Source organism: Felis catus, chromosome B2, assembly GCF_018350175.1.
Source record: "Felis catus isolate Fca126 chromosome B2, F.catus_Fca126_mat1.0, whole genome shotgun sequence".
In the NCBI taxonomy this organism is placed as follows: domain Eukaryota; kingdom Metazoa; phylum Chordata; class Mammalia; order Carnivora; family Felidae; genus Felis; species Felis catus.
Window position 1 is genome coordinate 102,155,758 of NC_058372.1, and position 26,722 is coordinate 102,182,479.

A 26,722-nucleotide genomic window follows, 5' to 3' on the forward strand; every position below is an offset into this window, starting at 1 on the left:
GAATGTCTAAGAGATTAATATTAGAACGCTGTGAAAAAGAGATCACTGAACATGTAAATTGCAGCTACCTTTTCGGTGAGTGATATAAAAGCAAAGCATAAAGAGTACATGAAAAACATTCCCCAAAGTCAACACAAGTGTAAAAAGTCAGAAATGAACTAGCTCAAGCTGAATTTCAGACTGTGCAGAGGCTGAATGAGAACAAAATCACGGACTTAATTTCGGAAAAGAAGTGAGTTACAGAAGCCTATCATGGAGAAGTCACAGGATTTTATCTGTGGGGGGGAAAGGGTATGCTTGACGCAGGGTTTTAGATAGCCTTCAATGCAACAGTTTAGAAGTTGAAAACTCATAGCTCAAGAAGAGATAAAAGCATATCTTTTGTAGTATATCTCATTGCTACATATCTCATTGTAGCATAATATATCTCATTGTAGCATAATATAACTTCAGATAACTTTTAATTGTTCAGATTTCATAGATTGTGGTATATATCAAATGTGGTAGATAAACAAGGAAACGTTAATGAAATCAAAGTCACCATAAAATTTTATGGTTATATGCTACGAATTGTGCACAATTTCTCGGTAATGAAAAGACACTTCCTCATTAGGATTCTTTTCGAAAACGATGTTAGAATCGTTTTACATTAGATACAACATATTTTACTTAGAAATTCAGTTCAGCTGCTTTTCCCCTTTTTGTTTTACAGATGAGACTTGCAGACTTTGGCACTTGGTTTCTTTCTTTTTAATTTCAATGATCCCACACTGAAGTTGGCAGGAAAACCAAGCCTATGGTTTATAAACACAGATAAAGTGCCATACAGTAAATAACACACTATGTGAACACCCAACAATTTACTGCTAAAATCCAGGGTAAGCATGTGGAAAGCTGGCGTGGGCTCCATGATGGCACTCTCCTGAAAAAAAAAAAAAAAAAGAGTTGCTTAGCTCTGTGTATTTAAGGTGGGGCCGCAGGGGTGTGGGTCAGGTGGGATTCTGACCCTCCCCTGGGCTGGGAAACTTACTCATCAGTCGTCTGCCTCTCCCCCAGCACAAAGTCTAAATCGAGCTGTTCTTGGATTTGTCACAGGGAAGATTTTCTCGGTTTGCCTTTGGCAATGATGGCTGTTGTGCTCCCCGCTGCTCCGTCTGTGATTCCCAAAGGAGAAAGTCACCTTTTCCTAGCCTCTTCCCTATGAAGTGAGGAGTAAATTTCCCGACAAGTCTCCTCTGGCCACTGCAGACAGCTGCCAAGGACAGAGAGAGCAGCTGTCCCCAGGGTGCCTCAGGAACCAGTGCCCTGGCTCTTCCCTGTGGGAGAGTCTCAGAATTGATCCTTACACCTACAGGGGGGCTGAACACTTATCTAATATCTAAGATCGTCTAATAGAAAGGAGATCTGAAAGATGGCAGTTACGGGGCTGAATGATGCGCCCTCACTCCACCCCAAAATTCCTATGTTGAAGTCCTAATCCCCAGAACTTTGGAATGTGACCTTATATGGAGATAAGGCCTTTACAGAGGTAATGGAGCTAAGTGAGGTCCCTGGGGTGAGGCCTAATCCAGTGTGACTTCTGTCCTTATAAAGAGGGAAAGTTTGAGCACAGAGCCGTGCGTAGAGGGCAGAGGACATGAAGACACACAGGGAGAAGACAGAGGCCTGGAATGCACCCTTCCCTCACAGCCCTCAGAGGGAGCCAGCCCTGCTGTCACCTTGATTTCAGACTTCCGGCTCCCAAAACTGTGAGAAAATAAATCTCCGTTGCTTCCGGTGCTCAGTCTGTGGCACGTTATGGCAGCAGCCTTAGCCAGCTAATACGACCACTGCGTAAGAGAGGGCCTAATAGAACCCTCTGGATTCTAGCTGAAGAACTGGAGGCAGGATAGAAAAAAGAGCGGTCACACAGTCTGTCAGCATCACTGCCTGGAACCTGTTTCCTGGTGCCCAATTCATTGTGCCTTCACCTGCCCGGGGGGAACAACCCCACCAGCAGGAGGCGCTGATGGTCACTTCCAATGGAATAGCGGAGGTCGTACTGAAGGACCCACATTCCCGCGGCAACTCTGCACCCTGATGGGGGCCAAGTGTGGCAGCCCCAGGTCTCATCTACAAGATGGACCCTCTGGGCTCTGAGCACTTCATTCACCATCATGGAGTGACGCACCAGTAGTTAAGGCCCTTTGGTACGAATCCCGATATGCTGTGGCTATGGGGGAGGCTTTAAAAATAAATGCGTGTATGGTTTATTTTCACACGCCTGTTTCAGACGCCCCAACTGTAGGGCCGTGGACTAAGCTTCTACCCCCGTAATGTAAGCAATCTTCTTCCACCCTTAGCAACTCAGTGTGGGAAGCTATAGAGGAATTAGCTTATTCCGGGGATCTTGGGAATGAATGGTCCAAAAGGAAAAACTGCCCACCGGGTGTCCAGATTTCCCATCCGACACCTGTCTGTAAGGTGGGGAAGGTAAGAGGTCTCCAAGAAGTCAAGCACCCAACACAATTTCAAGGCAAATAAGAACAGCACCTTTGTGTGTCTGCTTCCTTGCCATGTGCTGTATTTAGTAGATTTTGTTTTCTCTAATTCATTAGGAAGAAATTTCTCAGGAGTGGCAGGTTTTAACTGGGAAGCAAGAAAAGTTTTCATGTGCTTACCATCTATCTCTTTCTAGAAAAGACATCTCTAGGGGCCCCTGGGTGGCTCAGTCAGTTGAGCATCCAACTTAGGCTCAGGTCCTGATCTCACGGTTCATGGGTTCGAGCCCCACGTCGGGCTCTGTGCTGACAGCTCAGAGTCTGGAGCCTGCTTCGGATTCTGTGACTGCCTCTCTCTCTCTGCCCCTCCCCTGCTCACATTCTGCCTCTGTCTCTCTCAGAAATAAATAAAAATTTAAAAAGAAAAGAAGTCCTTAGCTGGGGTTTGAATTCAGGAGGTACACAGGGGCAGCTGGGTGGTTCAGTCAGGTAAGCATCCGACTTCGGCTCAAGTCATTTTCTTCTATTTTACATGGAAATAAACCAATCGTTAGCAATACCAGTAATAGAAAGAGATATCATTAATAGAAGCATAGATACATCCGCGGTTAAAAACGTCAGAATTTCATTTATGCTCATCACTGCTTTGAAACTTTGTTAGTTATTACAGATACTACTAAGCATTATTATTTTGTATATTCATTTTGAAAGGCACGTATTACGTTTTTTTCCTTGATGACTGCATTTCAATATAATCTTTCTCAGTAATCCTATGTGTTTTATTTATTCAGTTCAAAACATTATTCTAAAAGAGGATCCATAGCTTTACCAGACTCCCAGGGGGGTGCATAGAACACAAAGGGTTAGGAAACCCCACTGGGCCAGCAAAGACAGTCACTGGGGAAAATCTCAGCTGCCCGGCTGCCCATGGCTGCGAATGTTCCAGCACGTTATTTACAATCAATAAAGAACAGAAAGATCTACAATCTACTAAAGAATGATGGAAGCCGGATTTTTAAAATTCAGATAACTGCAATCTATTCCCAGGGATTCGACTTCAGGTGGTCTTAGGTGGAGTTTGCTTATTTTCTAAAGAGATTTTGAAGCAGGTGGGCAAAGGCCCACACTTTGAAAACCAAGGATGTTGATGTTCTGCTAGCCTAACCATCTTAGGTAAATACTTAATATTTTTCCTGTAGTGATTATTTCTTTTTCATCCCTGGTTTCGAAATACATGATTAAATAATGTGTCCCCCTCACCGCCACCAAAGTCACTTTTTACTTTACTTTTGGCAGCAAAAATAATTTTTTTATTTATTTTTAATGTTTATTTATTTTTGAGAGAGAGAGAGAAAGAGAGACAGAGTGTGAGCAGGGGAGGGGCAGAGAGAGAGGGAGACACAGAATCTGAAGCAGGCTCCAGGCTCTGAGCTGTCAGCACAGCCCGATTCGGAGCTCTGACTCGCAGATGGCGGGGTCATGACCTGAGCCTAAGCCGGATGCTTCACCAACTGAGGCACCCAGGCTCCCCAGCAGCAAAAATAATTTTAAAAGTACTCTTACAAGTAACACAGTTTAGAATAGCATTTACAAGGGACGCCTGGGTGGCTCAGTTGGTTGAGCGTCCAGCTTCAGCTCAGATCATGATCTCACAGTTCGTGAGTTCGAGCCCCGTGTTGGGCTCTGTGCTCGCAGCTCAGAGCCTGGAGTCTGCTTCAGATTCTGTGTCTCCCTCTTTCTCTGCCCCATCCCCACTCACACTTGGTCTCTCTCTGTCTTAAAAATAAGTAAAACATTAAAAAAAAATTTTTTTAAGGAAAAATAGAATAACATTTAGGCTTCAGCGCTTTTTAAAGATAGAGGCACACAATGCCTAAAAGGGTGAGGGAGCAATTTAGAAAATAGTCTATAGGTTTGGGGAACAAAAGAGGATTTATACCTTTCTTGAGTATCAGGTCGTTTGCTGCTGTGAAAGATGAAGGCAACAAAGGCTACACTTGCAGGTTTGTTCCGTTCCTTGAAAGTTTGCTCTTGCAAATACCTCTACCTTTCTTGAGTTGCATAATTCATCTTGTGTCCACATGGACAGCTGACTGCCATTTGGCCAAGAAGTTGATACAATTTGCAAAGCAATAATTGACATCTCTCCTAGAGAGGCGCACAGCCCTTAAGTGAACTGGGCTTCAGTTAGCAGCCCTGTAAACTGGGCTTCAAGTGTCCCGAGTAAACAGACTCATTACAATAGTGGGGGAAGAGGGAGGGAGGAGGTGGGTTTGCACTGGGGTGTGGAGCAAGCGTGGTTTCCTCAAAGCTACTAAGGAGCCCTGAAGGCGTCCTACCTCAGCAGCTACTACAAATATCAGAAATTACAAACTAAACTTAAAAAAAAAAAAAAAAGATATAGCATGTGTCTTTTTACCTTGGTCTGTTTTTAATTGCATATCATTATATCTGGGACAAAAATTCATCCAGTTGGTAAGAAATTTAAACTGTAAAAATTTCTCCCAACTGACCTGATGGGTAGCTGTAGTCTAGAACTTGTTGGAGCCTCCCTTGTGTTAAAGAACCACTCTTTCTTCCCGGATTGAAAGCCACTGGAGGAAGGGGGCGCCTGGGTGGCTCAGCCCCTTAAGCGTCCGACTTCAGCTCAGGTCACGATCTCGAGGTCCGTGAGTTCGAGCCCCGCGTCGGGCTCTGGGCTGATGGTTCAGAGCCTGGAGCCTGCTTCTGATTCTGTGTCTCCCTCTCTCTCTGCCCCACCCCCGTTCATGCTCTGTCTCTCTCTGTCTCAAAAATAAATAAATGTTAAAAAAAAAAAAAATTAAAAAAAAAAAAAAAAAGAAAGAAAGCCCCTGGAGGGCAGGAACAATAACACCTCAGGGCCAGCTTGGCTCGGACTTTGCCCAATGCACCTGTCTGTAACAAAAGTTACAGATTTTTCCACAGCTGGTACTTGGGAGCAGCGATGCAAAGATCTCGCTTGGAATCTGTCTTTCCAGCTCAGCGTCTTGACCTACCAGGAAGACTGGGGCCTGGGTCAAAGTCCTGGCTGTGCCACTTACCAACCATATGACATAACACTGGGCCAGCGAGTTACTGGATATTTCCAAACTTCAATTTCCTGTGCTGTGGAAAGGAGATAATGAAGGCATTTTCCTCTCGGATTTGTTGTAGGAATTAGAGGAGATGATGCATGTTAAGCACTTAAGACAGCATCTGGGAAGTGCTCAGGAATTGTTACCTATTATTATTTTCAACCAAAAACTTGGGCAAAGCGTAAAAACTATGCGACTGTGAATTCTTGAAACAAGGAAGCCTCAGATAATGGTTGTCAATGGCAATCAACAATTTGAGTAATAGAACCACATGATAGCGCAGCTTTTAGCCAGAGCCACTCAGAATCATCCAGAGACTTTCCTCAACACTCTAATAAGACAGAGTTATTGTGAAACTATGAGAAACTCTCACCTTTTGAACACTTCTCTCTTTGTGGTAATGACCCTGAAGCAGTGTTTCCGGGAAGATGGTGCTGAGGGAGTCTGGGATCTAGAACTCCCGGGAACCGCAAGGTACCTGGCTGCTGATGCAAGTCTCTTAAGACCAGTTAATGCTTTGCTGCTCACTTACAGAAGGGTCCATGTCATTGAGTCTTTTCAACTGACTTTTTTATATTCCATAGATTAATTGTATTTTCAGATTCATATTTTGAGCAAGTGTGAAGTCACAGAATTCCTCTGTAAAAAAAAAAAAAATATTAAAACTCTCTGCTCAATGGACATTTAAAAATGGTTAAAATGGCAAACAGTATGCCATATATAACTTACGATAATTTTTAAAAATTAATGATAGAGCATACCAAAACTCAAACACACTTTAAATGGGAGTATCGTATGGAATTATATCTCCATAAAGCTGTTTTTAAACATCTTTATTCACAGTAGGGAAATTTTCCCAACCTTTTTTGTGGGAAAGGAGCCCCAACAAATATCTTTGTTCTTAGTAGATACAGCTCATAACTAATTTTCTTTGTCTGTGTTTTTAGCCCGAGCAGAGCTTTTGGTCACTTGGGATTCAGGGGTTTTCCTTAGAAAATACTGATTTGGGGATCCCAAGAAGAAGAAGAAGAAGAAAGAGGAAAAGGAGACACTAAAAATAAATATATATTTACATGGTGTTTCTTTCTGTCTAGCTCAGTAATCCTACCTGTATCTTGAGGAAATAGCAAAATAACCCAATTTTGCTGTTATTGTTCTTCAATATCCTGTTTCCCCGAAATCGTGCTTTCCTTTCCATGAAATAATAAGATCCTTCCCTTGGATGCCTTTGGGGAGGACAAAGCAGTGGCATCATCTCCCCATTCCTGCTGCCATTTCCTCAGTCAGGTTGGTTCTCGTCGTCTACTTTCAACAAAGTCACACTGAGGTGTAAGGGGTTGATAGAGCTACAGCAGGTCAGCATTCCTAGAGATGGTTCTATTAGAAAAAGTTTAGCTCACGGGGCGCCTGGGCGGCTGTCTGTGTCCGTTAAGCGTCTGACTTCAACTCAAGTCACGATCTCACGGTTTGTGGGTTCGAGCCCCTCATTGGGCTCTGTGCTGGTGGTGTGCAGACTGCTTCGGATTCTCTGTCTCTCCCTCTTTCTCTCTGCCCCTTCCCTGCTTGCACGCACTCTCTCGCTCTCTCAAAATGAATAAATAAACTTAAACAAACAAACAAACAAACGTTTAGCTCATTAACTAAGAAGGGTGAATCTCTGGGGGTTGTAAGTATCCAAGGTAATTCTGGTCCAGTGGGCTTTTCCATCCATCTCAAATGCAACCACAGTCTACCGTGTCATGCCTGAGGCCGTCACCATCTATCTTTGACTTGCAGTGACAATCCTCCCTTCTGAGTAGATGAGTGGATGCCAATTAGATGAATGATGTTAGTTGGCTTTGTCTTTAAACTCAGCCTGCTTGGCCTGAAGAAGGTCATTTAGAAAATTCCTTTCACTGAAGAAACAACAAAGCCATCTGCAAAGCATGTATCCATGCCCTTCAGTGTTTACAAAGCAGGGGTAGGAGATTAACAGTTTTTAAAATTCACTGCACTTAGAAAAAGCCATTCTAGTATTTTAAAAAAGATTCATCTACAGTCAACTGGTCAACTAATGGCAAACAAAGCTGGAGATGGAAACTTCTCCATTACTCAAGTCCTCAAATCACTACCTGGGCTTTAATTTCCTTATCTGTCTGTAATGGTTGAGAAGCCCAAAGAGGGATTATATGACCCTTGAGGTCCCTCCTAGGTCTAGGCTGCAATTTTACTGCAGAGAAACTCTGGTCAAGATAGCGACAAACTAGCCAACATTGCCTCTCCTAAGGGTGACTCAGGGTCATTCTGCTTTTGCATCTGGGGGTGTGTGGCCAACCATCCCCCTCCTGAATACACTAGTAGATATACAAATGCACAGGTGAAAGTCTATGATCATCATAGGAAAACATCCAATGAATGATTCAAAGGTGCAGAGTATAATAATGTCATTGTACTAGGGCACCTTCCGAACGTCTGTGCAGTAGGGATGACAATCTGGTAGTTACCCAAGAACGGGGATTACGGACAACATTTCTTTCCCCTAGCCTACCCCAGCAGCCCCGTGGGCATCCTTCGGTTGCATCAGAACAGGATCCACATTCTTTATTTTCGGCTTCAGTAAGTATAGGGCTTTGGAAGCGGCCCAGCCTTGTTCTTGTTTAGGTCAGGAACCCTACTTGAAAGAACCCAGCCCTCTCCCACCCATCACCTCCTTTACTCAAAAAGCTTTTGAGCTTTTGCACCTACTGTCTCCAACTCATCCTGTCTTCCTTCGGTTCTCTTCCAGCCCCTGCCCAGCTCCCATTGTACCCTGCGCCTCCTATTTTTCCCTTGTGAGGTGGTTACCACAGTTATTCTCATTTTACAGAGGAGGAAACTGAGGCACAGAGCCACTCCAGTGATAATGACTCGAAACAGGAGTGGAGATTTAGAAGTGGAAGAAAGACGAAGGAGACTGTGAAAAGCAACAACTCCTTAAGGGAGCTGACCCAGGGGGCAAGAAAGGGGAAGGAAACTTTCTTCTCACCTTTTCTCCACAATAGGCCCCGCTCTACCCAAAGAGCCAGAACTCAGGATCCTTAAAACGTTTCAGTCAGTCAGTTAAGAAATCTTGGAGCCTATGTTAAAAAGAGGATTAGGATGGGGCGCCTGGGTGGCGCAGTCGGTTAAGCGTCCGACTTCGGCCAGGTCACCATCTCGCGGTCCGGGAGTTCGAGCCCCGCGTCAGGCTCTGGGCTGATGGCTCGGAGCCTGGAGCCTGTTTCCGATTCTGTGTCTCCCTCTCTCTCTGCCCCTCCCCCGTTCATGCTCTGTCTCTCTCTGTCCCAAAAATAAATAAATGTTGGAAAAAAAAAAAAAGAGGATTAGGAAATCTACTGCTAATTCCACACTCTTTTGCATCATCTGGAGGTTTGAGATGCTGCTTTCGGCACACGTTTCATAGGAGACAGACCCCTTGCTACTCAGTTCGGTGCCTCCTGTTGTCCATATTTCCAGAGATGCGTAAAGCATAGCAGCCCTGGAGGACGTTTTCCCAAACAAACTCCCATAAAATGTAGATTTGCAAAACAGAGGAAAAAAACACCACACATCAGCCTGTGTACGAAACCAAAAGTGTACCTGATCCGTGGCCCTTAGGTATTAAATTACCATGCATAACTTTTATTTATGAAATCCTGAGGATAATTCAAGTTGAGAAATAAACTAGCTTTTTCCTGTCATATCACCATTGTCTGAATGCTGACTTTGCTACTTGCAAACTGTGGAATCTGTGCTAGTTGCTTAAACTTTCTGAGCCTCCATTTTTTTATATCTACTCTGGGAATAATAACAGCATCTGGCCCTGGAGTGGGAAAATTCAATGAGTAAAGACATATAACCTGCTAGGACAGCGCCTGGTCCATAGTCGCAATCAAATATTGCTAGGAATACATCCCTTCTTTAATATACATTTATTTAGTATCTTATGTCTTGCAAGGACAAGTGCTAAGGCAAGCCCTGGGAATCCATAAGTTCTTTTCGTATGAAACCGGCTACCTTGTTTGAAAAAATGTTTTTCAGATGAATTACAAAGTAAATAATGCTGTCAGATAACAGGAATTAGAAGTAGATAAGATAAGTGAGACCAAGGGAGGGAGAAGAGGGGGCCCACGTGAAGGCAGGAAACCTTCTTTGCTGAAGGGTCACATACTTGCTTAGGGTGGGTCACCTTTCTGGCCCTGGACTTCCCTGCAGCCAACAGGAAGCTGCAAAGTTGAACAAGAGAAGATTTCCGACCTCAGGGAGCTCTGAGTCTAGTTGAGGAAACAGATGTGTAAACAAACAATTACCGTGCAATGTGATGCATGCAAAAATGGCAGTTCTCTGGCAGGCTTTGCAGAGGAAGTGATATTCGAGAGCGGTTTTCAAGGGTGGAAAGGGTTGTAGAGAACAACCAGGAAAGGGAACAGCACATACCAGGGCTTGGAGCCTTGAAGAGCCTTGGAAAATGTGGGAATAACGTGTGCCAGAGTCTCATCAGAATAGTTGTAGAAGGCATCCAGGTGTGCAATAAACTTTTTTTCGGCGGAATAATGAAGGGGTTCCTGATAAGTGTTCCCGTGGCAGCAAGAACAGTCAACATGGCTTCAAAGAAATCAGAATAAAGTTAGGAAATCAAGCAGAATGCCAAGAAAGAAAAGAAAAGGAAACTAAAACTCCACCTCTGGTACTCTTTGTCCATTGCAATTTGGATTTCCTCCGGAACCTTTTGGGAAGGAGAGAACTCTATGCTCGGATGTAAATATTGACCCACCCACTGTCACCTAAACACAGCATCTGAAACAGTCGATTAACACGGTAGGATCTTGAAACTGTTTCAGATCATTAGAAATTATAAAATCACATGCTCTATTTTAATTAAAAAGAAGCGTAAGTCATTTTTCAAAGAGCTAAGTAGTGATAAAGTTGAGAGGAGACCAGAGTTTTTCTTACTTTCATTTTTGAGTCTTTTTCTACTTGACCATTTGGACCGTCCCAATTCGTTGGCAGAGTTTTGAGATCTGACACACTGTATTTCTTCAAAAATGAAGGAATAACACAGGGCAGAAAACAGGAGAGAGTAGCTTCAAATCAGAGAAACGGATTTAAATCCCAATAGTCAAAAATATTGTTGCAATATGCGAGAGGTTATTAAATACATAGAGACGAATTCTATAGAAGGGTTATATATTTGAAAGTAGAGAAAACTTGGACTATATGCATTACAATTTTGTTTTCAAAATTCTTCTAGCTTGACATAAACATACCCTCATATCTGCAGGTGCCCAATTTGAAAATAACTTGTTTTCAAATGACTGAAACTTGATAGAAGTTTTATTTTTGCACGTTGCATTGCTTTGACCCCACTGGCTTAAGTGTCTTCCCAGAAATCCTTTATCTTCTTGGCTGATAATCTTTTAATTTTTTTAAATTTATGTTTATTTATTTTTGAGGGAGAGAGAGGGAGGGAGGGAGCGGGGGAGGGGCAGAGAGAGAGGAAGACACAGAATCTGAAGCCGGCTCCAGGCTCTGAGCTGTCAGCACAGAGCCTGATGCAGGGCTCGAACTCACGAACCAGTCCGTGAGATCATGACCTGACCCGAAGTCTGACGCCCAACTGACTGAGCCACCCAGGCGCCCGTTGGCTGATGATCTTTAACAGTGAATCCTAACACGGTATCATGGGCTCTTTCCATCTGGTCCTCAATCACATGGCTGGTCATCTCTGAACATATGCTCAAGAGCATTGTGACAGTTCCAGATTCAAAGAAAATCTGTGTTGAAATTTCTTTTAGTGAAGCAAAGATAAATAACTACTCTCCCATTGTACTCTCTTAGAAGCTCTGTTTACATTTTTGGGACTGTATTGTTTTGTTGCAAAAGGGATCACCTGCTTCTTCTTAAAAGTGTCCTGGATTTTCCCGGTGTGAATGATTCGCACATACTCACTTCGGTGGCATGGCCAGCGATGTATATACTTCACTGTACCTGCCTCACTAGGGCCAGACCCTGCTTCCCAGACTAGCCTCTCAGTGGCCCAAAAGCCCTTGCTGTCCTGATGGCTGGCTGCCTAATTCCAGGACAGGGATCGCAGGGTCCATGGTGGTACTACCTGCACCAACCCAGTATCTGACTGGAGGAGTACTCGGTGACAACCTGCTGAACAAGCCGAAACATAAATGGCCAGGACCAGGGCGGCACAGACAATCTGGGATGTCTATCTCCAGCGGCTCCCAACTTCCCGCTCAGTCTTTTGGAGTGTTCTTTCCCTCCCCTGAGATGTCACTTACATGCTGCCCAGTACCCGTTCAAAGCCTCCACTTTTTTACTCTTCACTCATACAGTTGTCCAACACTACACATTATGATCAGCATTCTTACCTACACTACTTTAGAGTTCTCGAAGGTCCTTTCTTGGGGGAGGCTGGGTGGCTCAGAGGGTTGAGTATCTGCCTCTTGGTTTCGACCCAGGTCACGATCCCAGGTTTGTGGGATCGGGCCCCACACCGGGGATTCTCTCTCTCCTCTCCCTCTGCCCCTCTCCCTCTCGCAGTGCTCTCTCTCTAAAAGGAAAAAGAAAAAAGAAAAAGAAAAAAGAAAAAGAAGGTCCTGTCTGTTATCTTTTTAGATCCCAAGACAATGATTGTTACCAAAACATACACACAAAGAAGGCGAGAGCAAGAAGACTGACAGGTGTTATGTGTCATTCCCATCCCCCAAGACCCTTGGCCATACCTCTCATTGTCCCCACTCTACACAAGTAGCTCTCATTCCACCCCCTTCTTTCACATCGAAATACCCAGAGCTTATCTAAGACAGTCAGGAGGCTCTTACAGGGAGGTAAAGCTTAGTTTCCAATCCAATCTCTACCCACAGACCAAATTGGTCAACCTCCCTGAACCTCGGTGGTCTTGTCTGTAAACTGGGTTCATATATAATCTCCCTTTACAGTGAACATGTATTTGTTTATCATCTGTGAAGTTAAAAACCCTTTGAAACAAACATAGATAAATGAGGGCAAGGTGGAGAATATCAGGCCCCTAATGTGTACTCTCCTTCTCTGAGCAGTGTGGTCACCTAGTTAGCAAGGCTGATACGTTTCACTACATTTTTTGTAAAAAGATATCCATAAGGGGAGCCTGGGTGGTTCAGTCGGTGAGACGGCTGACTCTTGATTTTGACTCAGGTCACGATCTCACGGTTTGTGAGTTCGAGCCCCTCGTCAGGCTCTGTGCGGACCGTGAGCCTGCTTAGGATTCTCTCTCTTCCTCTCTCTCTGCCTCTCCTCTGCTCGCGCACGCTCTCTCTCAAAATTAATAAATAAACCTAAAAAGGGGCACCTGGGTGGCTCCGTCTGTTAAGTGTCTGACTTTGGCTCAGGCCATGATCTCATGGTCTGTGAGTCCGGGCCCCACGTTGGGCTCTGGACTGACAGCTTGGAGACTGGAGCTTGCTTCGGATTCTGTGTCTCCCTCTTTCTCTCTGTTCCTTCTGCACTCACGGTTCATCTCTTCTCCCTGAAAAATAAAGAAACATTAAAAAAAAAACTTTCTTAACAAATAAAAACAAGGATGGCCATAACTTTGTGATTTTCTAGCTGGTGGAAGGTGTAAGAAATAGACTCACCAGCACTCCCTCTTATCCTGCCCTCTCTGGGGTGAAGGGTGAGTGTCTAGGTCCCCACAGACACACTCCCCCGCATGTGGTGAGGCACTGGGGTAGAACTGACCTCGGGCAAAACAGGCACAACAGCAAGTAGGGTATGTTTGCTTTGCTCTTTCACTTCCCTCTCTGAATACTTTCCCACATTCGGGTTTTTCCTCACCACCCACCCAGTCCACTTTTCTAGATCCTGTATTTTAACATTCTCCTCTCAAAGTAACGATTATAGTTTTGTTTTTAAGGCTAACGTTTCCATTACATTAAATGTCCCGTGTTGCAAAAAATATATATATATATATACACATATACATATACGTATATGCATATATGTATATGTATAGACATATACATATATGCATATGTATATACGTATACGTATATGTATAGACATATACGTATACGTATATACATATATGTATACGTATATACATATATATATATTCTTGGCCACAAACACTTTTTATAGCTAATGATGATAGTTACAGAGCTTCAAGACTCATTCTCTTTCAGAAGGATGCATCCCCATATACTTCAAGAATGGACACCTAGCTTTTACTTATCATAGATAATTATCCTGGTCTCTCTACACTGGGACGGCAATCAGGAAGTCCCGTTCTGCTACGTCCTGGGGCCAGGAATTTTATTGATTCTTCCATGGTGTTCTGACTTCCCTTAAACCACGAGGCCACCCATCTTGCACAAGAACGCAGAGATATGTAGACAAACATGTGAGTGAGCATTCATACACAGACACACGTGCATGCAAACGTATACACACATGCACTAACTTTGAAAGATATATCCCCGAAGGTAGACAAGTTGGAAAAGGGAAAGTGTGTGTTTCCATTTGGTTGTTTTTCAGTGACCACCAACTGAACCGTAGCTTTGACTCACAATATGGTATCTAAATTTTATACGTGTAAATTTTTTTTTTGACACAAGACCTGGAAAGGAGAACCTATCCAGATCTAAGAAGAGCTGAATTGTTTTTTGTGGTTTCTAAGTGTGGAAGAATTGACTCCAAGTTAGTGAACTGTCTAAATCTAAATGCTGTCCAAGATGGCAGCCACTAACCATATGTGGCTACTGATCCCTTGTCTGAGTTAAATGCAGTATAAAATACACACTGTAATAAAATATATTACTCTTTACATAAGTTTATTTATTTCTTTGTCTTGAGAGAGAGTGGGAGAGGGGCAGAGAGAAAGGGAAAGAGAGAATCCCAAACAGGTGCCACGGTGTCAGAACAGAGCCCAATACGGGGCCTGATCCCATGAACCGTGAGATCGTGACCTGAGCTGAAACCGAGACCCAGACGCTTAACTGACTGAGACACCCAGGCGCCCCAATAAAATACACTAGTAAGTTGACTTTACTTATTTATTTTTCCTTCTTAATGAATATGCGGCCTATACACGTAGGTCGCATTTTGTATCTATCAGACAGCACTAGTCTTGATGTTAATTAAGTTGTGAAAAAGGAATGTTTTCTTATTCTAGAGTATAGGGGACTAGATGAGCAGAGATCTCCAGCGACATGTAAGCCCTGACATATCATATATTTACTTGTTTATTATGTCATTCTCTTCTGCTACCAGAAAATGAAGTTCATATAAATCAAAGTTTATGGATTGTTAACCCGCGCAGTGTGTGAAATAACTGAACATTTAAAATGGATCTTCCATCCTCCATTATGACTTAAGCTCTGTAGGAAGGCCTTTTCTGCTTTGGCTCAAGCATGTGGATGTGTGCCCTGAGACACTTGCATGAATGGTGTCATGTGGGGGTCTGACTACCGTCACTTTCAGAAATTTGGGAGAGCACTTTGGAGATTGGGATTCGGTTCTCATTTATATCTTCTCCACTATTCCTTTCCTTCCCTCCTTCCTTCCTGGTACTTAAGCCAAAAACCACCATTATTCATCACTCTTTTTCTCTTACTACTCTCCACTTCTATGCTATTGGATCTTCTTTCAGAATATTCCAAACTCTGCCCACTTCCTCCCACTCTGCCATTGCCACCTTGGCCCAAATCATCGGCATCTAAATAAACAGAAATCAGATCGTGGTGCTCCTCTGTTTAAGACCACTCGATGTCTCCATGGAAATACAAGTAAAAGCCAAAGTTCTTATAATGACTTTAAAGACTAATCCTACTCCCATCGCCCAATTCTCAAACCTCAGTGCCCTAATCCTCTCCCCCTGGCTCACTCTGATCAAACTTTACAAGTCTCCAAGTTGTTCTTCACACTCCAGCACACTCCTGCCTCAGGGCCTTTGCGCCTCCTGATCCTGTTGCTTGGTATGCTCTCTCTGAAAATCTTTGCATGGCTTATTTCTTTGCTTCCTTCTAGTGTCTGTTTGAATGCCAAAAACTTCTTTGACCATCTATATAAAATACTATCCTTTTTTTCCTCATGTAATCAATTTTTCCATCAATCTTATCAGCATATGACATGTCATATACCTACTTATTCATATATTTATCATCTCTTACCATTAGAACTTTAGCTCCAGGACAGTGAGGATTTTGCTTTGTTCATTGTTGTATCTCCAGTGCCTAGGCATGGCTTATATCTTAGGCGTTCCATAGATAATTGTTGAAAGAACTCGTGAAATAAATATCGCAAAGCTTTGTAAATAACTCCCAAATTTCAAACTTTCAGACATTCATAACCACCATCAGCAAAGTAAATGAGAAATCTCCCCAGAAGTCCGGAGAACAAACCATTCTTATTAACATTCTCCCCCTGTCCTCCCCTCCACCACTGTTGATGATCTGATAAATTATTTCACAGAGAAACAATATTTATGATGATGTTTTAGGTTACAATTTATATATACAAATACAATTAATTATTACAATTAATTAATACAATTAACATATATATATATATATAAATGTTAATTGTACTGTTAAAATCACATTTAGATGTTAGATCTCTGTGGGTTAGTTATAAAATATAACACAGCTTGAACTTTCCAGCCTTAACTCATCTTGTTAACTGGACTTGCACCTCAGAAAGGCCCTCTTATTCCTCTTTATTCCCTGCATCGGCTAGCATAATTCTTTGAACCTAATAGGCCCTCGGTTTATATTCGTTGTACAGTGTTTAGGCATAACAATATTTCTAGAGAAAAAGAAAAGCTTCATCAGTTTTTTTTAAACCACTTTGCAGCAAACTTTTAAAGCAAAAAATCCTTTCTAAGTTAGAGTCCACACCATATAAACTGGCTGTGTTTTGGTGTTTACGTTGATCCTGTCGATTTGAAGTTCCCAACGGGGGTAAGAACTTTCTTCATCTCTACGATCAGCATCTCTTTTGAGCGCTTAGCTCCTCCAGCCATAGAGCCCCTTTAACCAGTTTATTTGTTTCCTTTCTCTCAGGAGATGTGTTTAGTGATTTAGAGATGTGTTTAGATATTTAGAGATGTGTTTAGCCTCACACAGTGTCTAGGGCTGAACTGAAATGGGTGCTTCAACATGGAAGAATGTTTTCAAATTGCCTTCCTTCCTTCCCCATCCCCACCCTACCCAATACAATAAAGTAGATTTTTTTTTTTTTATTCCAAGGAGGGAAAAAAGTAGCTCTAGAGAAAAAAGTGTTTCTTTGTTTTTGTTATTAGGACGACGTGGGGAGAAAGTAACTGTCATCCCATCAAGGCCTTCATTTGTTAAAATTGTTCTGCAGATAGAAAATGCAAGGATTTTTTTTTTTAAAGTACCTCCCCAGAATTGCTTTTGCTTACGAGAAAGTAAAAAATGATTCCCAGCCACCTCTCATCATCTTACCCATCCTTCAGCTTTCTAATTTCATCTCATCACAACCTTGAAGTGAAACAAGCTTATCTGAATGACATGTCTCACTGGAGAGAGTCTTTACAGATGGGATTTCAAAATTTGTCCTCCCACTGGATAAATGCTGGAAGAGTACTCTGGGGTCTTTCAGCTTAGCCGGGATCAATTTATCGGGCAAGTAATGAATCTCATTGTTATGTTGGCTTCCATGTCAGCAAAATAACAGATGTACAGTATAATGGAGAAGAAAAAAGTTGCTTTGGGATTGTTAGAGCAGGTGCTACATAAAAAAAAAAAAAAATCACATGGAACTTTCTCAAGTGCATTTGGAAACAGTTGGAAACTAGCCAGGAGGAACGGTCTCCCTCAATCCCTAGGACATCCAGTTGTGGGCTGGGATTAAGCCCCTGAACAGCTGAGTCAGGAGGACACTGACACCTTGTCACTTCTTCAAGCTCTTTATTCCCCCCTCACCCTCCAACAAAAGCACCAGAGATTACCCTCCCCCAACTGGACGCGCGCGCGCACACACACACACACACACACACACACACACAGGAGTCCAGCTGCCAGATATGGCTTTCAGAAAACACTAGACAACGTTGAGTCCAGGCAAGTTACCATGGTTCTTTGGCTATTATTAAGTCCAGCACATCAGGGAATGGAAATAAATGTGCACATGTTTTAAAAGGCCCTTTGGAAAAGATCAGTGGGGCTGCGTGGGGGACACAATGGCAGGCTTTGTCGCAGAGAAAGGATTTGGCCTGGCAGGCAACAGCAGCCCTGCTGGACACAGGGTTTGTCTGCAAGCGCAGTGTGGGAAAACCATGTTCAGGTTTACAGAACATCCTCATTAGGAAAAGTAGGGCATTTAGCATAATTAAAAGTCATCCTGAAGACATCAGGTAAGAGCCTGCTGTTTGTAATTAATTGCTTCCGTGATCCTGTGACTTTAAAAGGGGTGCTGCCCACAGAGGTTCAGAATTATTCCAGAAATACAAATCATTCAGATGGGGGCAGAACAGAGAGGATGTGAAAGTTTGATAAAAGCAAAGGAGAAAAGGGAGAAGGAAAAGAATGGGTGAGGAAGAACTGAAAATTACGAACAGTCACCCATCTATAATTTGCTGAAATAATCCTGCTCTCTTTTCATACTCTGTGCCTGAACACCCTCACATCCAAAAGTACAACTCCCCACTGACCTGCATCCTGCCTTGATAGATAAATTATTTGGGGAAAAGATTCTCAGAGTCAAGGTTAACAGAAAACAGCTGGAAAATAAACCAGAGAGCCATATGTCATAGATTTCTCTAAGTAGATAGATTTTTTTTAAACTCTATTTTGAAGAGTCACGGCAAGCAGGGTGAACCAAGGACTTTATATGGTCTCCACGCTCATGAAAATAAATACGGCAAAGACTCTATAATTGTGTTAGCAAAGAGGGAGAGGACTGGACAACACAATAAATCTGATCTCAAATATTTTTTTCTTCCTCAACGGTAGAAACCCCAACTTGAATTATCTAAGTGATTATTACCACTCCCTGCTTTCTTTGTACATAGTTTATGTCTCCATAGATGGAGAAATGGCTACATTTTTTTGAAAGGTTTATTTTTGAGAGAGAGAGAAAGACAGATTGCAAGTAGGGGAGGGGCAGACAGAGAGGGAGACACAGAATCGGAAGCAGGCTCCAGGCTCTGAGCTGCCAGCACAGAGCCCGATGCGCGGCTCGAACTCACAAACCGTGAGATCATGACCTGAGCCAAAGTCAGACGCTTTACCGGACTGAGCCACCAAGGTGCCCCAGAAACGGCTACATTTTAAAAAATACTTTTATTTAGACTTCAGAAACTGTAAAGTACATTGTAAAAAGTAGTATCTGCACATGAAAGAGAGTTTGATTATACTAAAGGTTAGAAAGGAAAAATATTGATTCTACTGCCTAAATCAAAAAGGGTTTTGTTTTTTTAGGTTGTATATTTTCTTATTATTTTCTCCCACTGTTTTGCACTATAAAAATTTGTATTCTGCTTTTCTCAATAGAGCAAATATCTCCCCGTGTCTTGAGACTGTATCAGACATTCCATGCAATTTGCCTGAAAATTATACCTCCCTCTTTTCGGAAGCCACAAGAGTTTCTGCCAAGCTCATACTTCTTCGTGTGTGTGTGTGTGTGTGTGTGTGTGTGTGTGTGTGTGTAGCCAGGCTGTGTGACGTGTAGCCCTGTTACCATAGGCTGATTCAGAACCAGGGTTGACATTGTACTCTATGAAGACACTCTATTCTATTAGGACTTGTCGAATCTGTCAGACTTTGTCACCGGTTATAGAAAGTAAGAGCTGGGATTTGGTGGAGTGATGAAGAACCCAGAGTAAACCACAGAAAAGGTAATAAAGCAGGAATCATGAGGCAATAGCGATCATGAGAGAGTGGAGAAGAAAGAAACCGTGGCTCACTGAGACCAAGCTGAGTTACTCTAACGTGTAAACCACTAATCAGGGCCAATAGTTACTTTCCAAACCTGGTCAAATAATTGAGTCAGGAGAGAAATGTGGTTTCCCCAGTAAGAAGAGTTAACATTTAAATCACCCTACTGTCAGGGCGCCTGGGTGGCTCAGTCGGTTAAGCGTCCGACTTCGGCTCAGGTCATGATCTCGTGGTTCACGAGTTGGAGCCCCGCGTCGGGCTCTGTGCCGACAGCTCGGAGCCTGGAGCCTGCTTCCGATTCTGTGTCTCCCTCTCTCTTTGACCCTCCCCCCATTCATGCTCTGTCTCTCTCTGTCTCAAAAATAAATAAACGTTAAAAAAAATTAAAAAATAAATAAATTGCCCTATTGTGCCTCAGACATTGTTCTTTGTTCTTTTTTTTAATTTTTTTTTCAACGTTTTTATTTATTTTTGGGACAGAGAGAGACAGAGCATGAACGGGGGAGGGGCAGAGAGAGAGGGAGACACAGAATCGGAAACAGGCTCCAGGCTCCGAACCATCAGCCCAGAGCCTGATGCAGGGCTCGAACTCACAGACCACGAGATCGTGACCTGGCTGAAGTCGGACGCCCAACCGACTGCGCCACCCAGGCGCCCCTGTTCTTTGTTCTTTACATCTAACCTTATCAATCCTATGGTGTGGGTTTTATTATCCTCCCCATTTTAAAAGTGGGAAAACACAGGAGCAAAGCTGTTAAGCGACTTGCCGACAATTCAAACCCGAGTGGGCTGGTTCCGTTGCTGTGATATTGTTTTTGTAAGAAATATATATTTGGTTTTCTGGCACAGGGCTCTTAAAAAAAAAAAAAAAACCCTTTGAATTTCCTAAGTGATAAGAGTGATAAAGGTGTCTTGAGATTCATAACAAACCCCCTTCGACCACACCTGGGTTTATGGTAACGAAGTGACTTTTGGAAATCACTTAAGGATGGGGACTGGTTGCTAGAGGACCAATCTTGGGATTAGAGGGGTTTTGAACTTTCAGCCCCAGTCACTGACCTCAGGGAGGGGAGGGGTTTGTAGACTGAGCTCATTCACCAATGCCCACGATTTAGTCAATCATGCCCATGTAATAAAACCCCAAAAGGATGGGGTTCAGGGAACTTATAGGTCGATGAGGACTTGGAGATTGGAGAGTGCTGTATCCAGAAAAAACATGGAAACTCCAAGTCCCTCCCCGCATACCCTGCCCCATGTATCTCTTCTAGCTGCCTCTTCCTGAGTTATGTCCTTTTATAATAAACTGGTCATTGAGTAAATAAAATGTTCCTCAGAGTTCTTCAAGTTGCTCTCCCAAGTTAATCGAATGTAAGGAAGGGGTCATTGGAACCTCTGATCTACAGCCAGTTGGTCAGAAGCCCAGATGACAATCTGGATGTTCGATTGTTGTTTGAGGCTGGGGGCGGGGGAAGGGTTAGTCTTGTAGGACTGAGCCCTTAACCTGTGGGATCTGACGCTATCTTTAATACCTGAAGGTACATGAATGCCTGCGTGTGTCTATATTTTTGTAATCTGAAAGAGTATCTCTCTTTCAATTCTGTATACATACATATAGAGGTACATATACGGATGTACATGCATGTATGTATGTATATATAGATTGATATATATTATAGATAGAATCAATCCAGTGTCTATGCCAGTGCTCACATAGCCCATAACTACTCTAGAGAGATAGAAAGTAAGTAAGTGGGTGTCAAGGATGGGGACAGGGAAGAATGAGGCGTGACTGCTAACAGGTATAGAATTTCTATGGGGGATGATGGAAATATTTTAAATTAGATAGTGATGATAGTTGTGCAACTCTGTAAATAGACTAAAATCCACTGAATTGTATACTTCAAAAGGTGTGAGTTTCATGTATCTGAATTATATCTGAATAAAAGGATTATTTTAAAAAGTCATACTATGCCACCATGTCTCCTATAAACAACACTCCCTACTCTCGTGACCGGTTGAGTCATACTGGAGAAAAGAGAACATCTTGAGATGTCAGCTACCTGCCTTGAAGCGATCAACTGCTCAATTTCTGGCATAATTCTATAATCCTATCAACTTTTAGAATAATGTCAAACAAGCAAGGCGTCTGGGTGGCTCAGTCCCTTAAGCGCCTGACTCTTGGTTCGGCTTAGGTCATGATCTCATGGTCACTGACAACACAGAGCCTGCTTGGGACTCTCTCTCCCTCTGTCTCTGCACCCCCCCCCCCTCACTTTGCGCTGTATCTGTCTCTCTCAATTACATAAATAAATCATTTTAAATTAAAAAAAAAAAAAGAACAATGTCAAACAAGATGTATCGTTTATCCTAGTCACTCTTTAGCGAAATGGTCACCAGTATGAACCTCAATTTGGGTAAAGGAAAGAAAATAATTCTAGCGAAAAAAATTCTCTCTAGATATAAATAAATACATATATATATACATATATATATATGCATATTTAAGCTAAGCAATGCTAATGAAGTTACATTCATTAGCATTAGAAGGTGTGATTCTACCCACATCTAGGGCGACTAGCTGCGAGCTCTAAAGATCAACATACAATTTATCTTCAAGGAAGAGAGGGTGAATGTTAACTAATGATTCATTTCATAACCCCCCATCTATCCCTCATCAAATGGAAGTACAGAGCTGGGATCATGGGATAAATTGAAAAGCAGAATGTCCAGGGAACTGGTCGAACAGTTTCTTAGTGTAACCTTGTTCCGGCCACCAGAAACACATCACAGCCTTTAAAGAAGTAGCATGTCACCCACTAGCTTGTTACAGGATTCAGCTATCACTTGCACAGAATTTTCTGTCATATGTTTATGTCAAAACAACAAAAGAATATCAAAGGAAATCGTTTTCAAAAGAAAAATCACCTAAAAATTTCACCACCAAACTATTCTCATTTTTGGTTCTATCGTGGTTTTTCTCAGTGCACATATTTTGCATGAACATGAGCATGTCCTCTCATACTCCCTTTTCCCCTCTTGCTTAGCAAAATGTCATGTCCCTTTGCCACGATTTCATAATTATCTCAATCTTTTATTGTATCAAAGCACCATGCATAACTAAACCAGTTCCCGAATATTGAATATTTAGGTTATTTGCTTCCAACTGATTGCTACTGCACTAGAAATAATACATCAAGGAACATCTAGTGCATGGATTTTTTTGTTGTTGTTTTTTATTGAATTCTTTGTTTTAGAATGAATTTCCAGGATTAGAATGACTGGGTCAAAGAGAAAAAACATTTTTATAATGGTTCCCATATACCATCATTGTTAACCTAAAGAGTTATACCTGCTTGACATGCCTCTAACAGCTTCTGAGAATCTTGTAGTTTTTGCAAAGACTCTTCTGAGAGTCTTTGTAGTTTTTGAGATGAAGTTCATATTCTGAATTACATTTTCGTGATCAAATATGACCAAAGAAATGTGATTTAACAGAATGGACACTTTGCTATAATTTTTTGTCCTACAGCAAGATTAAAGAGTTCTCTCCTGTCAAAAACAATGTCCTGGGAAATTCACCGTAAACAAGATCTTAGATTAATAATTGACCAGTTGAGACCAGGCATTTTGTCCGACTGTTCTGGGCAATTTTTATACAAATAAATGCTAATGAGGGTGCCTGCTGGCTCAGTCAGAAGAACAGGCAGCTCTTGATCTCAGGGTTGTGAGTTTGAGCGCCATACTGGGTGTAGAGATTACTTAAAAACAAACAAACAAACAACAAAAAAAACTTAAAAATAAAAGAAAGAAAGACTAATGGTGACTGCTTCTGCTAAGAAGTTCAAAGAAATGGGAAGGTAAGATTCAGAACCCCAAGTTGACACAGCATTTATTCAGTTGTACAATCATTCAACACACATTTACTGAGACCTTATTATTTCCTTTGGCTGTTAAAGGCAAATGAGTCTCCACAATAAGGCATTTAAAAGCTGTGGGAGGGGCGCCTGGGTGGCTCAGTTGGTTGAGCCTCCGACTCAGGTCATGATCTCACGGTCCGTGAGTTCGAGCCCGCATCGGGCTCTGTGCTGACAGCTCAGAGCCTGGAGCCTGTTTCGGATTCTGTGTCTCCCTCTCTCTCTGACCCTCCCCCATTCATGCTCTATCTCTCTCTGCCTCAAAAATAAATAAATGTTAAAAAAATAATAAAAAAATAATAAAAAAATAAAAACTGTGGGAACCCAGTGGAGGATGCAAAGAACCACAAGGGACATAGGAAAGATATGACCGAGGCTGCTGTTGTCTACTGCACGGTCACATTCATACCCCATTGAACCTACCCACCTCTTCAATAACAATAGAATCCCCAAATTTTAGTGGGGCATAGGGCCAGTCAGAAAAGGAGTCATTTCTCGGCCTTCCTTGTAGATGAAGTGTGACCATGTGACTAGTTGATGGCCAGTGATTTAGAAGAGAAATATTGAGTGGCACTTTAAGAAAATTTATTTTAAAACAGCTAATGCACGTATTTCACCTCTTTTTTCCTCCAAATCCCATTTCGCTACCAGGAATAAGTTGTGAAGGCTGGTGCTCTGACTGACATGTTAGACTTTAATCAAGGCACCCACATTCAGAACAGTAAGCTAGAAGAAACTGTGTCTACAAGATTTTTTATAATATACTTATTATAACAGAATGAATGGACTACTCCCAGTATTCTTTTACATAAAGGACAACAACTACAACAATGACTCTTGTTTAAGTAATTGCTAACTGGGGTTCTTTAGTCACATACAGTCAATCCTAAGTGATAGACTGGCTTCTTTAAACTGGGTCTTGAAATCTGATAAAGAGTGTGCCAGAAAAGAAATGTGGAAAGGGATTCCAGGTATATAGCCATAAACAGAATAAGGAAGAAGATCGATAGGGGAAAATACTTGCTTGGCAAGAAATGGCATGAGATTAATTAAGATCAAGAAAGCTTTGCCTTATTTTATGGAATATGTATTTTAAGACAAGATCCTCAGGGATCTTGGTGTTGTGTATCAGTAGGTATATTAATGATCTGTTGCTAAATGATAAATTACCTCAAAATTAGCAGCTTAAGCTAATAGTAAATATCTATTATCTTCCACAGTTTGTGAAGGTCAGAAATCTGATTTGGGCTCAGGATCTCTCGGAGGTTGCAGTCAAAATGTTGATAAGGGCTGCAGTTACCTGAAGGCTGTATGAGCTCAACGTTCATTTCCAGAATGGCCCATTCACATGCCTGGTTGTTGGCAGGTAGCCTCATTTACTCACCATGCATACCTCCCCCGAAGACTGCTTGAGTGTCCATACAATATGGCAGCTGGCTTTCCTCAGAGGGAGTGATCCAAGGGAGCAAGGTGAAGGCATACTATCTTTTGTGACCTAGCCTCAGAAGCCACCACTTTTCCAATGTTCTATTGTTTATACTGTTTGTTGCTGTTTATATAGTTCTATTCCGTGAGGGACTGGAATACACAAGGATGAGAATACTGGGAAATGGGGATTACTGGGGGCCATCTTGTTATCTTTGTATACTTTGAAAAACAGACCAGCCAGAAAAGTCCAGTAGTTGGTTAAGGATAAGCATCTTCCTTCTGACCATGAAAGTATTGTTCTGTAGAATTAAAGGTATAGAGAACCAAGTAAACTAGAACATAAATTTTGTGAAATTTTAGCACTACTGTTTTGCCTACCTGAAATTGGCTGTCTTTTTCCTCTATGACTCTAAGTCCCTGTAGGCCCCATTCAGGATGAAGTTCCCTGAAGGGTCATTTAGTCAATAAAACAAAAAAAAAATGCGTGTTATCCTACCCTTTTATTTTATTAAAAGAATCTCTCTGAATGTCTTATGTACACAAATCTTTTTTAACCAACCAGATTGTACTTCTTTTCAAGATAGAATTCAGTTCAGTTCATGTCAACATCTGTTATTCACCACTATGTACCAGGAATCACAGTCCCCTCAACAAGTTCAGAGTCCAAAGTGGGAGTCGTATGGATGTAAATAAATATATTTAGCAGAATGTGCCAAGTATAAGAAAGCAAAAATACACTAGGTCCCAGGTGGGTTTTGTCATTCTTTCAAGCCTGCACACAGGACTGGGCACATAGGTTTCAAAAATCACTAGTTGTTTAATCAACAATGAATTGAATAAAACAAGGATTTTCACGTGTTTTTCTTTTTTTCCAAAATCTTAAAGTTGTTAAACTAATCAAACAAGGAGGCGATTAGCCTGAGGTGGGTCTTATGCCTTAGCAGCCTAAGTAAGCAACCCAAAACCATAGCCTGTAACTATCTCAGGGCTAAGAAATCAAAACCTAAGGAAAACCAGTCACAAACAGCCAAGTAGGCTTTCCCAAATAAGACAACAACTTAATCAAATATTTGCTTTGCTTTGCTTTTGTGTCTTCTCTATAAAATTCATCCTCCTAGCTCCTACTAGTAGAACACTCCTAACCACTTCTGGCTTAAATCTGCCCGATTTAAACTAACGTGTGCTCAGATAAACTCTAAAAATTTTTAATATGTCTCAATTTCTCTTTTACCAAAGCAAAACCCTCCTAGTGGTCGGTGAGACATCAATGGGTGTTCTATAGGACAAAACAAAACAAACCCTCTCAGCATTAGCAATTTGAGTTCCTCTCAAATTACCCTAGAACACGTATGAGAGGAATATCAAACACAGGTATAACTGCTTTTATTTTTTGTGTTAGTTTTTCTTAAAAGCCGTGTGGCAAGAATATTAAGTAGTCACTTACAGGATGATAGAACACAGAGCATACGATGTGAGGTCATTGCTATACAGGTTACAGCAGCTGGTACCACACTTTGCTTCTATCACTATCACTAGTTTACGGTGGTATCTCTTTTTATGATTTCAGCCTGTATTTGTAACAGTATTCATAGCAATTGGATATCTGTATATTAATCAAATGTTGAGGGGAGCCTGGGTGGCTCAGTCGGTTAAGTGTCTGATTGTTGGCTTTGGCTCAGGTCACAGGCTCGCAGTTTGTGGGTTGGAGCCCCCGCATCGGGCTCCGCGCTGTCAGTGCAGAGCCTGCTTAGGATTCTCTCTCTCCCTCTCTCTCTGCCCCTCCCCTTCTTGCACTCTATCTCCCTCTCCCTCAAAAATAACATAAAAAAAATTTTTTTTAATGTTTATTTCTTTATTTTGAGACAGAGTATAGGCAGGGAAGAACAGAGAGAGAGGGAGACACAGAAATAGAATCAGGCTCC

General features: G+C 42.0%; 1 long non-coding RNA gene across 7 annotated transcripts; it reads right to left on the minus strand.

Moving 5' to 3' along the window:
• Positions 1-732: 732 nt before the first annotated feature.
• Positions 733-26,482, minus strand: LOC111560515. Of its 7 annotated transcripts, none has more exons than XR_006598190.1 (7): positions 11,953-12,816; positions 10,010-10,177; positions 5,949-6,214; positions 5,543-5,606; positions 2,533-3,003; positions 1,031-1,877; positions 733-922 (listed from the first exon to the last, which is right to left on the minus strand). It is a non-coding gene; the product is annotated as an uncharacterized LOC111560515 (long non-coding RNA). The 7 variants fall into 7 exon arrangements; XR_006598187.1 differs by adding an exon at positions 10,526-10,609 and having other exon boundaries at positions 1,031-3,003; XR_006598185.1 differs by having other exon boundaries at positions 1,031-1,252; positions 1,719-3,003; positions 11,953-12,812.
• Between the last annotated feature and the right edge of the window lie 240 nt (positions 26,483-26,722).